Genomic DNA, 13816 nt, shown 5'->3' with positions numbered 1-13816 from the left:
GCAATCATATCTTTGAACTGGGTGCCCTCAAAACCTTGTAGATGCATATCGACAACAGGAGAAAGACCATAAGACATAGGAGCAGAAGCAGGCCATTCAGCTCAAGATTGCTCTACAATCATATCAAGGCAGAGGATGTACTTCTTGAAGCAGTTAGTAAAATTCCACCTTCCCCAGAACATACTGGTACAATAGTATACTGCTATCATTGAGAGCATCAGCCATTACTGTCTGGTTTGGTGCAGCACCCTCTCACAATATATGAAAACACAGCAAACTGTTAGGTCAGCAGAAAGGTCATTGCCTGCAGTCTACCATCACTGCAGGACTTGTGATGTAGGCAGGAAAAATTCATTGTGAATACTACCCACTCTGCAAAATGTTTTTTTCAAAAGCTCCCGTCTGGAAAGTGCTTATGGGGTTAATAAAACTTCACTGTATCTTAAGTTTCTTCCCTCAGGCAGTTAATATAAACAACTCACCTCTATGTGAACACATGCTGGTACTGTATTTAGGCACATTTTATTCCATATCCATACTTTAACCTCCAACTTTATTTTTATATAATTCTTTATAATTGTTGAATGTTGTTGTGATTTGTTGTGTTGCACCCTGACCAACACAACACAGCAAATCCAATACATATAAATGTATATGGAGAATAAAGTTGATCCTTTACAGCTAGAGTAAATGAATGTTTATTTTGATAGAAAGGGTGTTAATTAAGCAGCTGTATTCACCTTCTTCAGTATTGTTATTCAATGGAATGGAAGCTATGCCCCTCGTACCCTTGATTTGCACCTTGTGATCGGTGGAAGTCACTCATGCAGGATACAAGCCTCACACTTAAATCTAGTAGCCACCGTAGTTGTTTATTTAGAGTTCTTTTGGGTTTCTGGTCAATAGGGATATGACAGCAGGAGCTGGCAACGCAAATGCTATTGAAGGTCAAGGGAGCAAATGTCAACATAACAAAGAAAGCCTAAAAATACCCGGTAAGTCAGGCAACATCCGTGGAGAAGCATAAACGAAAATTTCAAATCAATTACCTATCCATAAGAGCTTATGAAAGAAATTGGTTACAGCTAAATTCACTTCTAACCGCCTTATCCTACCGCGCCATCCGAATCCAAGAGCCTTGCTGAGGCTGCAGCTTGGGGAATGACGTCTTTGGCGCCGCAGACCACGTGCCCCTCCCCCACTCATTCCGTGTGCCACGTGTGTGTGCGCGCGCTGTTGTTATTGTTTGCATCCTGATATTGCAGTGTGCGCGGTCGGGCGCGCGTCCGCGCCAATGGATGGTTTAATGGCGGCAGGGGCGCGTGCGCCAAGTATGATTGTTCTGGACCCCCCTCCCCCACACTCCCTCTGGGCGAGCCGCGCGACACGCCGTCTCTTTATGAATAAAAACAATCACCCGCTGGAGGCTAGCGACCGCGCGAGGTGGCGCGGCGCGCTCCCTCGCCCACGTGTTCTCGCTCCCGCTTCCAACACAACCGTCCGTGTCGCTCGTTTCCCATTGGCCGCGCGGGGACGCAAAACTGTGCGCGAGGCAGAATAATAACAGACACCGAGAGGGAGCAGAGCCGAGCCGAGCCGGGCCTGGTCGGCCACGGGCTGAGGAAGGGAACCGCGCTGAGCTGGGATTCGGGAGGCGAGAAATAGGTCCGGATCCCCAGCCGAACCGGGGTGAGGAGTACACCACATCACATTCAGTCTGAACTCAGCAAGCAGTGAACCGGGACGAGCAACAAAATCGGAGCCCGTCGGGACGGTCGGAGAAGCTGAGTCGGGACACCGATCCCGATCCTGGGGCGGGCGCAGGAGAAGCTGCTGGAGCGAGTAGGGAGCGGGCAGGGATTCAGCCGCCTGACTTAAATTTTTGTCCCGAACCGTGCGGTAGGGAGCCCGGGACTACACTGCCAACATCACGGAAGAGAAGCTGGCTCAAACCGCTCTTCCTCGCCGTCCAGACAAACGGCTAAGCTGGGAAGAGGCAGGCTGAGCCCAGGGGGCAGGGGACGCCGAGTGAGGGGTCCCGAGCAGAGAACAACGGTCGGGGCATTGCACCGGGAAGTGAGCGGGCGAGGGAAGCCAAGCTGCCCAGAGTCCCATCCAGCCACAGCCAGGACAACGAGTCCACGGTAAGGACACGACTGCAGTGGGACAAGTGGAGAGGAACGAGGGATCTGCACTGGCGTCCAGTCCTTGCCCTCCGCAGCGGGAGATGTGATTAGAGGGGAAGGCAATTGTTCATCCCCGTTTAGGAACTGCGGGAACGTACTGGTAAATCCTGTCAACAGTAATCTGCAGCTGGACTCCCGGCATCAACTACATTAAACAATAGATCTAAAGATTTTAATTAGCCTCTTAAAGTTAACGTTGGTCATTTGGGAAATACTCGTAACCCAGATATTACTTGTGTCGGTGGAAGTGTGCATCCTGGGCCACTGTTTTGAAACCACTGTACGGTACGTGCTGCGATGCGGGATACCAATATGATGCGTTGTTGCTGCACGTACTCTTGCACACGTCAGAAAAAAAAAATCCTTGCGTTTGTAAACAAGTCAGGTTGATTAAACTTAAAAAAATCATTCACTTTGTTGTCTGCAACGGAGAAGGAGGAGAAAATATGCTGAAGGGTTTTTTGTAGAAATGGGTTTCAATATGTAGATTTCCGGGTACAATTCAGCGACGTCTTTTGGCCTATTTAGGTTGTTTTTAAAATGCAATCTATGTGTAAACCTCCCTGGCGTTACTTTCTGTCACAACGAAATGCGGCATTATGTAACTAGTTTATTCAGGGCATGTATATGTTATGGGTTAGTTGCCGTATTTACAATGGAATGTATTAGCTTAGTCGTACTTCCCTTTCGAGAAATGGCACTGCGAAGTACCATAACGGGCTGGATTTTATGCATGCACTATACACATCGCGTAGGGGAAAATTGCCTTTGACTGTTTAATTCCACTTTTTTGTTTGTACAAATAAAAGTACAGTGGAATATTGATTGCACCGCAACAAAATAAATATAATTCTAGTTGCCGAGACAGTATATGTGTAACTTGAGATCGGTGGTGAATGTCGAGCATGTCAGAAAAGGGTGCCTAGTATAAACCGGAGGTAAATTAAATTTGGTGTTTATATCCTAGGTGTTCAGAGTGCAGGCTGTCTGTCGCGAACTTGCGCGATAATTGGTAAATTGTAAGCTATGTTGTATGCATTTTTGAAATGAGCAATATTATTTTTCTTCCTCCATTTCCATAGACCTCCCTCCCTCTCCCCCCCCACATTGTCGCCTTTTTTTTTGCTGTTTATACGGAAGTGATGTTCCAGTCTTGACAACAGCTGTAGTGCTGATTGATTTTGTGGTTTCTGCGCTTATTGGTCCCACTGTTTTAATTGACGTGGGAAGTTCCGTGTCGTCGTGTTCGGATTGGTTTTTGCTCAACTCTGTAGAGATTACATTTAAATGCTGGTTAAGCGTGTTCAAGATACTTAGCGACAAAACATTTCGACACTTTTTAGTCCAGGTTCCGCACAGGACTCGGTAAATGCTTTGATGTTTCTTTGTAGAGCGAATGTCTGTGCGTTCTTTAGCTGTCGATCATACGGCTGTGTGACGTCATTGGCTTCCTGGTTGGATAATTCGGATTTGGAGGAAGCCGCCTAAGAGTCATTACTAGCCAGCTTCAATCTTCTGTCTGCGTATCGTAGCATACAAGCATTTTGTGGTTGGAGGAACACTTGGAAGTTATTTATTCAAGGCAGGCAGCTGAATCTTAATTGGGGATGTGCCGAGGGAGCCAAACTAATTGTTTTGACAGAAGTTGTCATCTCTGCCATCTGGCTCTCAGTTTATATTCTGGATATAGATGCTGCAACGATTCCTCCCCACATATATTTTATTTATAAAACTTGCAAATAATAATCCATATGCTACCATTAAAATGACAAGTTAAATATTGATAACAAATGGAATGCTATCAAGTTTTCTTTCACACATTCCTTGTGTAAAACGTCCAAGTAGTTTTTACAGACTGCAGTGTGCAATGACGAGGGCCTTGTATTAAGGTCTTTCCTTCATAGAACCTTTTGTTAGACCTGCACCCAATTTTGTTGTGCCCCTCAGCACTAGTGGTAGACCTTGGAATGTGCAGAGATTTGTGGACAGCTCCTTGTACTGGAAGACCCAAGTTTCAGGCAGACCAAAGAAATCTCTGTATCTGAATTATAGTTACTTGAGTGACTAATTTCACTGTGAAGTGTCTGTAGAATTTTAAGTTTATTGAAGATCCTTCTGTTTACAGTCTATTTTGTATTTATTGATAGTAGAATCATGATGAGGGTCTGAAAAAGGCTGCTTCAGGAGAATTCTTCCTAAAATTGAATTAAGAGTATTGGAAAGCCTAGCCAAACGTTAAGAATAACATTTTTTAACCTTGGTTCAAGAGGTACTGTGGTGCTTCATGATAACTTGTGATAGGAATGTTAAGTTTTAATTTTAATTAAAAGATGGGCAATAAATGATCCTCACTTTAGGATAACAAATTATCTACCTTTTAATTATTTCGTTACATACTCTGCCATAATCAAAAAGTGAAAATTGCAAAACTTAATATTCCACAAACTAATACCTTCAAACCTTGTAATTGACAGTATCTATAAAGTGCCGTAACAGGTTACCAATTTATTATCTATTTTAAGCTGTTCCTGAATCATTGCACAGCACCATTGTTTACTTGACAATGAATTATACATTTACGTTACCAAGCAGTAGATGACCCAAAACTAATTTGTGCTACAGTCAGTATGAACAAGTGTTTAGGATGAACAACTTTCACTGCATATAATTCAAGTATCTTTTTCTAGTTGGAGACTAAGTAGCAGATTGTATTCCCAGCAGGATTGGTGGGAGTCGCAATGATTTTTTAAATCTACCTCTTGTGATTTTAAAGTGTATATTTTGAGCTTTTTTAAAAATTTTGCTTGGGATAATGTGAGCAGAGGAGGATATTTTTTATTATGCTGGTTACTTTGCCAGATCTCTTGTTTTAATACTTGTGGGTATTTGGGTTCAAAATTGACAATATCACACAATTAAGACAGCAGTGGGGAGATGGTTGAAGAATAAAGCAAGTGTATGATTATCATTGTTGGTTAAAATTAACTAAGAATTTTAAGTAATAAACCACGTCCCATGGAAGATCAACAGAAATGTTATATATCTTTTTTAAAAAAAGGCTAAGTGAGATTGTCAGAAGCAATTTAAAGATTTTTGTTTAAGGCTATTTTGTGGAATAGGGAATTTCAGACTTAGAACTGAGTCACCTGGTGTGAGCAGAATTATCTGCAGCTTAATGTGAAAAAGACTAAGGAGCTGGTGGTAGACCTGAGGAGATCTAAGGTACCGGTGACCCTTGTTTCCATCCAGGGGGTCAGTGTGGACATGGTGGAGGATTACAAATACCTGGCGATATGAATTGACAATAAACTGGACTGGTCAAAGAACACTGAGGCTGTCTACAAGAAGGGTCAGAGCCGTCTCTATTTCCTGAGGAGACTGAGGTCCTCTAACATCTGCCAGACGATGCTGAGGATGTTCTACGAGTCTGTGGTGGCCAGTGCTATCATATTTGCTGTTGTGTGCTGGGGCAGCAGGCTGAGGGTAGCAGACACCAACAGAATCAACAAACTCATTTGTAAGGCCAGTGATGTTGTGGGGATGGAACTGGACTCTCTGACGGTGGTGTCTGAAAAGAGGATGCTGTCCAAGTTGCATCTTGGACAATGTCTCCCATCCACTACATAATGTACTGGTTTGGGCACAGGAGTACATTCAGCCAGAGACTCATTCCACCGAGATGCAACACAGAGCGTCATAGGAAGTCATTCCTGCCTGTGGCCATCAAACTTCACAACTCCTCCCTTGGAGGGTCAGACACCCTGAGCCAATAGGCTAGTCCTGGACTTATTTCCTGGCATAATTTACATATTACTATTTAATTATTTATGATTTTATTACTATTTATTTATGGTGCAACTGTAACGAAAACCAATTTCCCCCGAGATCAATAAAATATGACTATGACTACTATGAATTCTTGGCGACTGCTATTGGATACTTTGTGAAGATGGGTGAGCCTTGGAAAATTTTGAAAACACTGATGAAAAATTTGCTGAAAGCCTGGGGGCATTGTTGACTCAGATTTAGTGTGTTAAATTAGGGACAGTATAATTTTTGATCTTTCTGAGTTTCTAGAATGGAATAGTCAAATGGTAACATAGACAATGGCAAGCATAATGATGTTATAGTGAAGCACTGTGCCCATTTATATGGTGGAGAGGTTGAAGGGAGTAGTTATTGTACAGCTGGGTGCCATTAGTATACTTGCCAAAATCAATACTTTTTTAGAAATATGCTCTGGAGGTGCAGGTTGATTTCAGAGATGAGGGGTTAGACTACAAGGAGAGATTGAGTCGCCTGGGACTGTACCCACTGGAATTCAGAAGAATGAGAAGAGATATTATAGAAAAATATAAAATTGTGAAAGAGATAGATAAGATAGAGGCAGGAAAGTTGTTTCCACTGGTAGGTGAGACTAGAACTAGGGGACATAGCCTCAAGATTTGGGAGAGCAAATTTGGGACAGAAATGAGGAGGAAATGCTTTTCCCAAAGAATAGTGAATCTGTGGAATTTTCTGCCCAATGAAGCAGTGCGGGCTACCGAAGTAAATGTACTTAAGACCAGATTGGATAGGTATTTGCACAGTAAGGAAATTGAGGGTTATGGGGAAAAAGACAGGTAGGTGGAGATGAGTCCATGGTCAGATCAGCCATTATCTTATTAAATGATGAAGCAGGCTCGATGGGCCAGGTGGCCTACTGCTGCTCCTATTTCTTATGCTCTTAGTATACATTTAAAAAAAAAGGGGGGGGTCAATGATGGTGGTTGTTCATCATGTTCGATGATGACAGGAAACCTGTGCAGGAGGCAGCTCCACTCTCTTCACCTCAGAAGTCCAGGTCCAAGAGTCACAAACTGGGGTCTTCCTTGGTTGCAGTGTGGATGACCATGACATCTTCTGTGCTTTGTTGTGCTCTTTGCTCTCCAGAGTATTGCCGTACTTAGATCTCATCTGTCCAGTCCATTGGAGCTGACCGCATGCAAGGACAGGTATGTCCCTATCTCACCATGGTATGAGGCTGCTGGCTACTCTCCTAGGGTTTAGGTTGCCTCTTGCAGTGATGTGCTGGAGTGTGGCTGCTTTGTGTAGAAACAGCTACTTGGAGCCACAGGTGAAAGTTGAATGTCCGGTGGGGATCAATGTGAATAAGCTGTCCTGGAATAGACACAAGCCCTTTCACCAGAGATGCATCCCCTCCCTGGACACCCCATACATCCCAAGAGGGTCACTGATAGATCCTTGAAGATACCAATAATAATCGTGTGATAGCAGGATGATAACCTGGTTTTAAATTATTTTTCTGAACGTGGCTCGGTAAAAGTGGTGCTCCGCAAGTATATTTGTACCCAGTTTGATGTTAGTAGAACGTGATGGCCAATCCTGTTGAGTAATGCAAACAGGTTAAAAAGAGTGAGGGAAAAAAATTTTTTTGAGGAGGTTACTAGGAAAGTTGACGAGGGTAAAGCGGTGGATGTTGTCTATATGGAATTTAGTAAGGCCTTTGACAAGGTTCCACTTGGAAGGTTAGTTAGGAAGGTTCAGTCATTGGGTATTAATATTGAAGTAGTAAAATAGATTCAGCAGTGGCTGGATGGGAGACGCCAGAGAGTATTGGTAGATAACTGTTTGTCAGATTGGAGGCCGGTGACTAGTGGTGTGCCTCGGGGATCTGTACTGGGTCCAATGTTGTTTGTCTTATATATTAATGATCTGGATGATGGGGTGGTAAATTGGATTAGTAAGTATGCAGATGATACTAAGATAGGTGGAGTTGTGGATAATGAAGTAGGTTTTCAAAGCTTGCAGAGAGATTTAGGCCAGTTAGAAGAGTGGGCTGAAAGATGGCAGATGGAGTTTAATGTTGATAAATGTGAGGTGCTACATTTTGGTAGGACCGATCAAAATAGGACATACATGGTAAATGGTAGGGAATTGAAGAATGCTGTAGAACAGACAGATCTAGGAATAATAGTGTATAGTTCCCTGAAGGTGGAATCTCATGTGGTTAGGGTGGTGGTGAAAGCTTTTGGTATGCTGGCCTTTATAAATCAGAGCATTGAGTATAGGAGTTGGGATGTAATGTTGAAATTGTACAAGGCATTGGTGAGGCCAAATTTGGAGTATTGTGTACAGTTCTGGTCACTGAATTATAGGGAAGATGTCAACAAAATTGAGAGAGTACAGAGAAGATTTACTAGAATGTTGCCTGGGTTTCATCTCCTAAGTTACAGAGAAAGGTTGAACAAGTTGGGTCTTTATTCTTTGGAGCGTAGAAGGTTGAGGGGTGATTTGATAGAGGTATTTAAAATTATGAGGGGGATAGATAGAGTTGACATGGATAGGCTTTTTCCATTGAGAGTGGGGGAGATTCAAACAAGAGGACATGAGTTGAGAGTTAAAAGGCAAAAGTTTAGGTGTAACATGAGGGGGAACTTCTTTACTCAGAGAGTGGTAGCTGTGTGGAATGAGCTTCCAGCAGAAGTGGTTGAGGCAGGTTTGATGTTGTCATTTAAAGTAAAATTGGATAGCTGTATGGAAAGGAAAGGTAATGGAGGGTTATGGACTGAGTGCAGGTCGGTGGGACTAGGTGAGAGTAAGAGTTCGGCGTGGACTAGAAGGGCCGAGATGGCTTGTTTCCGTGCTGTAATTGTTATATGGTTTTATATATGGAAATAAAATAACACTTTTGACAATGTTAAACTATGTGACTGTAAGATAGATTCTGGTAATGCTAACAATTAATCAGTGGACTCGATGAACATTTTGATATTTGTTTCAGCTGATCAAGGAGCATGGATTAGTGAACAGCGAATCATGTCTAACTAACCTGGTTTATCCTGTTGTATAGGACAGCATTAATAGGTATTGCCCATGTAACAATCTTGAAAAATCAGTGGTAAGACTCCCACACCAGTTAACCCTAATCACATACATTTTTGACTTTTATTCTCAGTCTGACTTCCTAATGGATCTGAAGAATACTAGTTGATGAAATTTGATTAGTGGAACAAAAGGACTTTATCTGCACACTGTTCATTCAAATCAGTAATATTTTTAGGATGCACTGTAGGTGTGTAGATATAGGAGATTGTTACATGAAGTCATTCAACCCTGTAAATAACAAAGCCAAAGAGAAGTAAGTTAATTTTGAGAAGCCGTGTGTTGTGGTAGAGCAAATGGATGTTTACACATTACTCAAAATGCACTGGTTAAAATGGGAACTTTGCCATCAATGAAGTATTTTTAAAGTGATATGTTAGTTACATAGGAGGAACATAGTATCACTATCCCTCACTTGGGTTACTGCATTCAGTTTTGGGACACTCAGTAAGAATGTGTTGATCTTGAAATGCTCATAGATTAGTCTGACCAAAATTTGCGATTGTTCCTAATGGTTTAAACTACAAGACATGCACTAGTTAGCAGGTTTTTACCTCAAGTTTAGAAGTTAAGTGGCCACGTGTTTAAAATGTAGTTATTCAGTCTGGTGAGGAAAATCCAGAACACTTATCATATAATCTTTAAGACAGATGCCAAATCATTTGAAGTGAAATTGATTGGGAAGTACTTTTTCATACAGGTCGGTGAAAATGTGGAATTCACTGCCCTAAAAGGTTGTTGTTTTGGTAATTGTCAAGGGAGAAAGATAATGAGATATGAAACAAATTGATTTTTGGGGTAAAAGTCAACCACGATCTATTTGTATGGATGAAAGATGAGAGGATTGAATGGCCAACTTCTGTTTGTACATCACATGTAATTCTCAGATTCTAAACACTAAATCTAGATATCTGGCTTCAGAAATCAGGATAGTGGTGGGACAGCCCGCCCCCGCCCATCCCAGTTGACATTCGATGGTCTATTGGTATTATTGCTTAACCAGTACTTGCCAACTCTGGCATGTTAATTAATGGGAGTATTTCTCAAGAATAGAAAGGTGCAAACAACCTGAAATCCAACAGTAAAGCTATAACAGACTTTAATTTCATTTAAAAACGAAATTTGACATGGCTTTTGATAATTTGCCAAAGGGAAGAATGACCCAGATCTAGAATTGATCTTTATATTTGAAAGATTCATGTTGTTGAATTCAGTTTGGAATTTGAATATGTCTTATTCTGTCTTGTGTGCATTTATTGTATCTCAAGTTGCAATGATAAACTTTTTATTGGCCTTTGAATGGAACAACTAAATGCAAATATTTTAGCGATCCCTGTAACTGAAAGATAAATTCTGATGAAGACTAAGCCACTTGCCAATCCTATCACAGAGAAACATTGTGATAGAATGGAATCTTTTAGTTGCTTGGTGATGGTAACAAGCATTCAGTATCATGTAACATGGGTCTGGTATGGAGTACAATATTTATTTCATTGTTCTGTTTTGCATTTCTTAAGATTGCCAGTTGTACTGTATTTTGCGGCAGCTGTATACTGTGAGTTTTGCCTATTTTTGTGGACCTTGGGAGTTTCTGTTTGTTCTTCTCACTAGGTGTTGAAACAGTCCAAATACTGGAGCTGTTTCTTAAAAAATGTTTTGTTTTTCCTCTATTGCAAATTTCAGTCCCTTAGATTTGCTATTTTGTATCCAGGGTGCCAATTTAGCAAATGTTGGAGATACAGTGGATTCTGGTTAGTTGGGCCATCAGTTAATCATGCTAGCTGCTTAATTGGGACGACTCTTTTTAAAGAAAGTATAATCAAGAAAATTGCTGGGATTCCCTTTTGTTTTTGGGATACTGTGTCACTTGATAGGGACAGGAGACTATTGCTGAACAGTTTGTAATGAGCATGAGTCGCGTGCAATGGTGTTGCCTTTACACGCTACGCCATGCTTAGAGGGAACAGTTTTTGAATAGTGTGAGTTGTGTTTGTTTTTTTTAAAGTGATTTTTGTTACTGGTAGTTGACGAGTGATAAGCAGTAAGACTGTTCCGAACTGTTTTGCTCATTGCCGTTTCCAAGTATTCAGGCTTGGAGATGCCAGAAACAGCTGGGAGTGAAAATGAAACTACTTTATTACTTCTAGTAGGAACTATGGATAATCTGAAGATATTGGCAAACATCTTGAACGTTACAATGAAAATGAGGATTTGGAGGATGCAATTGTATGAAGATAGTTCATTATCTGCATTAAATATCTGTGCTGATTTTGTTTATTGCATAAACTGGATAAATTCCTCATTGATAATTATTAGGAACTAATACACATTTTAATAGCTTATGTATTACTATTGGTAGTATTCTAATTTGTTGTGTATTTAATTTAAATACATAATTTGTTGTTTAGTTTGTCTTGTACCTTTTTAACTATTTCCGTGAGATTTTGGTTAATTAAGGCACCCGTTTAATTGCGCCAAAATGTACTGGTCCTAATGTGTCCCAGTTAACTGGAATCCATTCTAATTAATTGGGGACAGTATGAAGTTTGAGTTGTGTGTATACAGGTTTCGCCCGCCATCGGAAGGTAGAGTGTTCCTATGAAACAGTTCGTAAGCTGGAATGTCGTAAAGTGAAGAAGCAATTACCATTTATTTATATGGGAAAAAATTTTGTGAGTGTTTGCAGACCCAAAAATAACCTACCAAATCATGCCAAATAACACAGAAAACCTAAAATAACAGTAACATATAGTAAAAGCAGGAATGATATGATAAATACACAGCCTATATAAAGTAGAAATACTCTTCCATAATCATTGCTTGAACTGTTCTCCTTAGTGAAAATCTCACGCAAGCGCTCTCGGCAAAAACACAGTGCAAGCGCTCTCCAGTAACCTTTAAGCTATGAAGCTGCCAAATCATACCAAATAACACGTAAAAATACACAGCCTATATAAAGTAGAAATAATGTACGTACAGTGTAGTATCATGGGAATCAGGAAGACAGCTTGCCGAGCACACTGATGATGGTGTGTTAGACTGAGTCGTCACAGGTTGGGGTTGTGCAGTGGCCCCCACCCTCTGGGCAGCGAACCGATACCGATCCGCGAAGCATGCAGCGGTAGCCGGGAGGCAGACAGTACATCTTTGAGAAAAAAGCCGAAATAAACATGCTAATTAATTACGTGCCGGGTGGCACCTAATTAATTAGCATGTTTATTTCGGCTTTTTTCTTAGAGATGTGCTGTGTGCCTCCCGGCTACCGCTGCATTCTCCGCGAATCGGTATCTGTCTGCAGCCAGGGGGTTGGGGTGGTGGGACACTGGGGTGTCATCTCATCGTCGATCAGGGCAGGCAGCTCATCTTCTCCCTATCTCTGCCTGCCTCGATGTCGAAAGTCGAGGTTTGTTGTCTGCTGTGGCTGATGTGGAAGGCTTGCTTGACTGCTTAGCCTCGCGCATTTTTCTATCATACAGTTCTTTGTAAGGACTCAAACCATCTTGCAAATATGCCCAAACCGACGTAGCCTTTCAAAATTAAAGTCGTACTTTATCATTACTCATTCGGTTTCGATTGTTCTCTTTCCTCTTCCAATTGCATCAGCTCTTCATCTATCAGTTCTTGGTCATGGGATGCCAAAACCTCTTCAACATCATCTTCGTCAACTTCCACAAGCCAAACTCACTTTGTCCTTACTTCTTTCACCATGATCGAAATGCTTAATTATCTGTAGTTTTACGCTAAGTATAACACCCTTACGAGCTCTTTTAGGCTTTTCCAATACCTTAGAACTCATCTTGCAAACAGCTGCTCACAGGCATGTGTTAAAGCAATGCCGGCTAGAATGCCATTCGCGGCTCCTCGGGACGCGCGCTGATTTTTTTTTTCGCTCGCTGCTTTTCTTCGTAACAGTGAAAACACCTGTTGGCGAAAACAGGTAACTAATGTAGGTCTTTCATAACAGCAAAGTTTTGTAAAGCGAACGTTCAAAAAGCAGGGGACACCTGTATTCATGTATGTAACTTGTCTGATTGTAGATCATTGAATGTGGACATTCCTTTGAACCCCTTGCTTTCTTTACTTCTTGTCTACCTTTATCCAGTTATGTTGTAAACTTATTAGCATGGGGGGTGAGGAGGAATGGTGAGGAAACTTTTTTCCTATATCGTTAGCTTCCCTAGGATCTTTCCAGATATTGTGTTTTTGTTTCAGTAGTAGGCCAGTAAAAGATGCCAGGGCCACTAAGTTATGATGATTGACTTTAAAACATGTGTTTTTTTTTACTCCGACCTGTTGGGTTGTTTTATGAAAGAAACTGGCTAAAGAATTGATTGGTCACGGTTTGCAGTAACTGGCTTTGCATTTGGGAGCTAACTTTAATTGCCTTTATCACTGGAAGACAAATGTGGAAGATTCTTTTGGGTTACCCTCAATATGGATAGGTTTCTTTTACTCAAGATATTTGCATGTATCATAAATATTTCTTGACTTTGAGAAGAACATAACTGCGTGTGCTGGAAAAATGAATTAAAAACAAAAACTTGCTATAGTACTCAACAGATTAAACAGAATATGTAGAGAAAGAGAAGCTGAGTTAATGTGTAGAGTAGAGAACTTCCCTGTTTAAAATTACATGTGAACTACAGGGTCTGGTTCAGCTTGATACTGGGTTAATCTGTTCAAGATTCCTATTTATTTATCACGTTTACATTGAAGCATACAGTGAAATGGGTCTTTTGTGTTTA

The 13816-nt window shown here is 41.3% G+C and overlaps 1 protein-coding gene across 3 annotated transcripts in view; it reads left to right on the top strand.

The window, feature by feature from the left end:
* The first annotated feature begins 1504 nt into the window (after nt 1-1504).
* Nucleotides 1505-13816, top strand: part of ypel1 (yippee-like 1) — a 51319-nt gene continuing 39007 nt past the window's right edge. The window contains exon 1 of one of the 3 annotated variants that reach the window (XM_063040910.1): nt 1505-1689. The gene's annotated coding sequence lies outside the window, so the exon portion shown is untranslated. The other 2 variants (XM_063040909.1, XM_063040911.1) reach the window with 2 other exon arrangements.

The sequence above is a fragment of the Mobula hypostoma genome, chromosome 2 (genome assembly GCF_963921235.1).
Source record: "Mobula hypostoma chromosome 2, sMobHyp1.1, whole genome shotgun sequence".
NCBI lineage: Eukaryota > Metazoa > Chordata > Chondrichthyes > Myliobatiformes > Myliobatidae > Mobula > Mobula hypostoma.
Note: the sequence above shows the minus strand (reverse complement) of the source record. Positions and strands in the feature narration are given on the sequence as shown.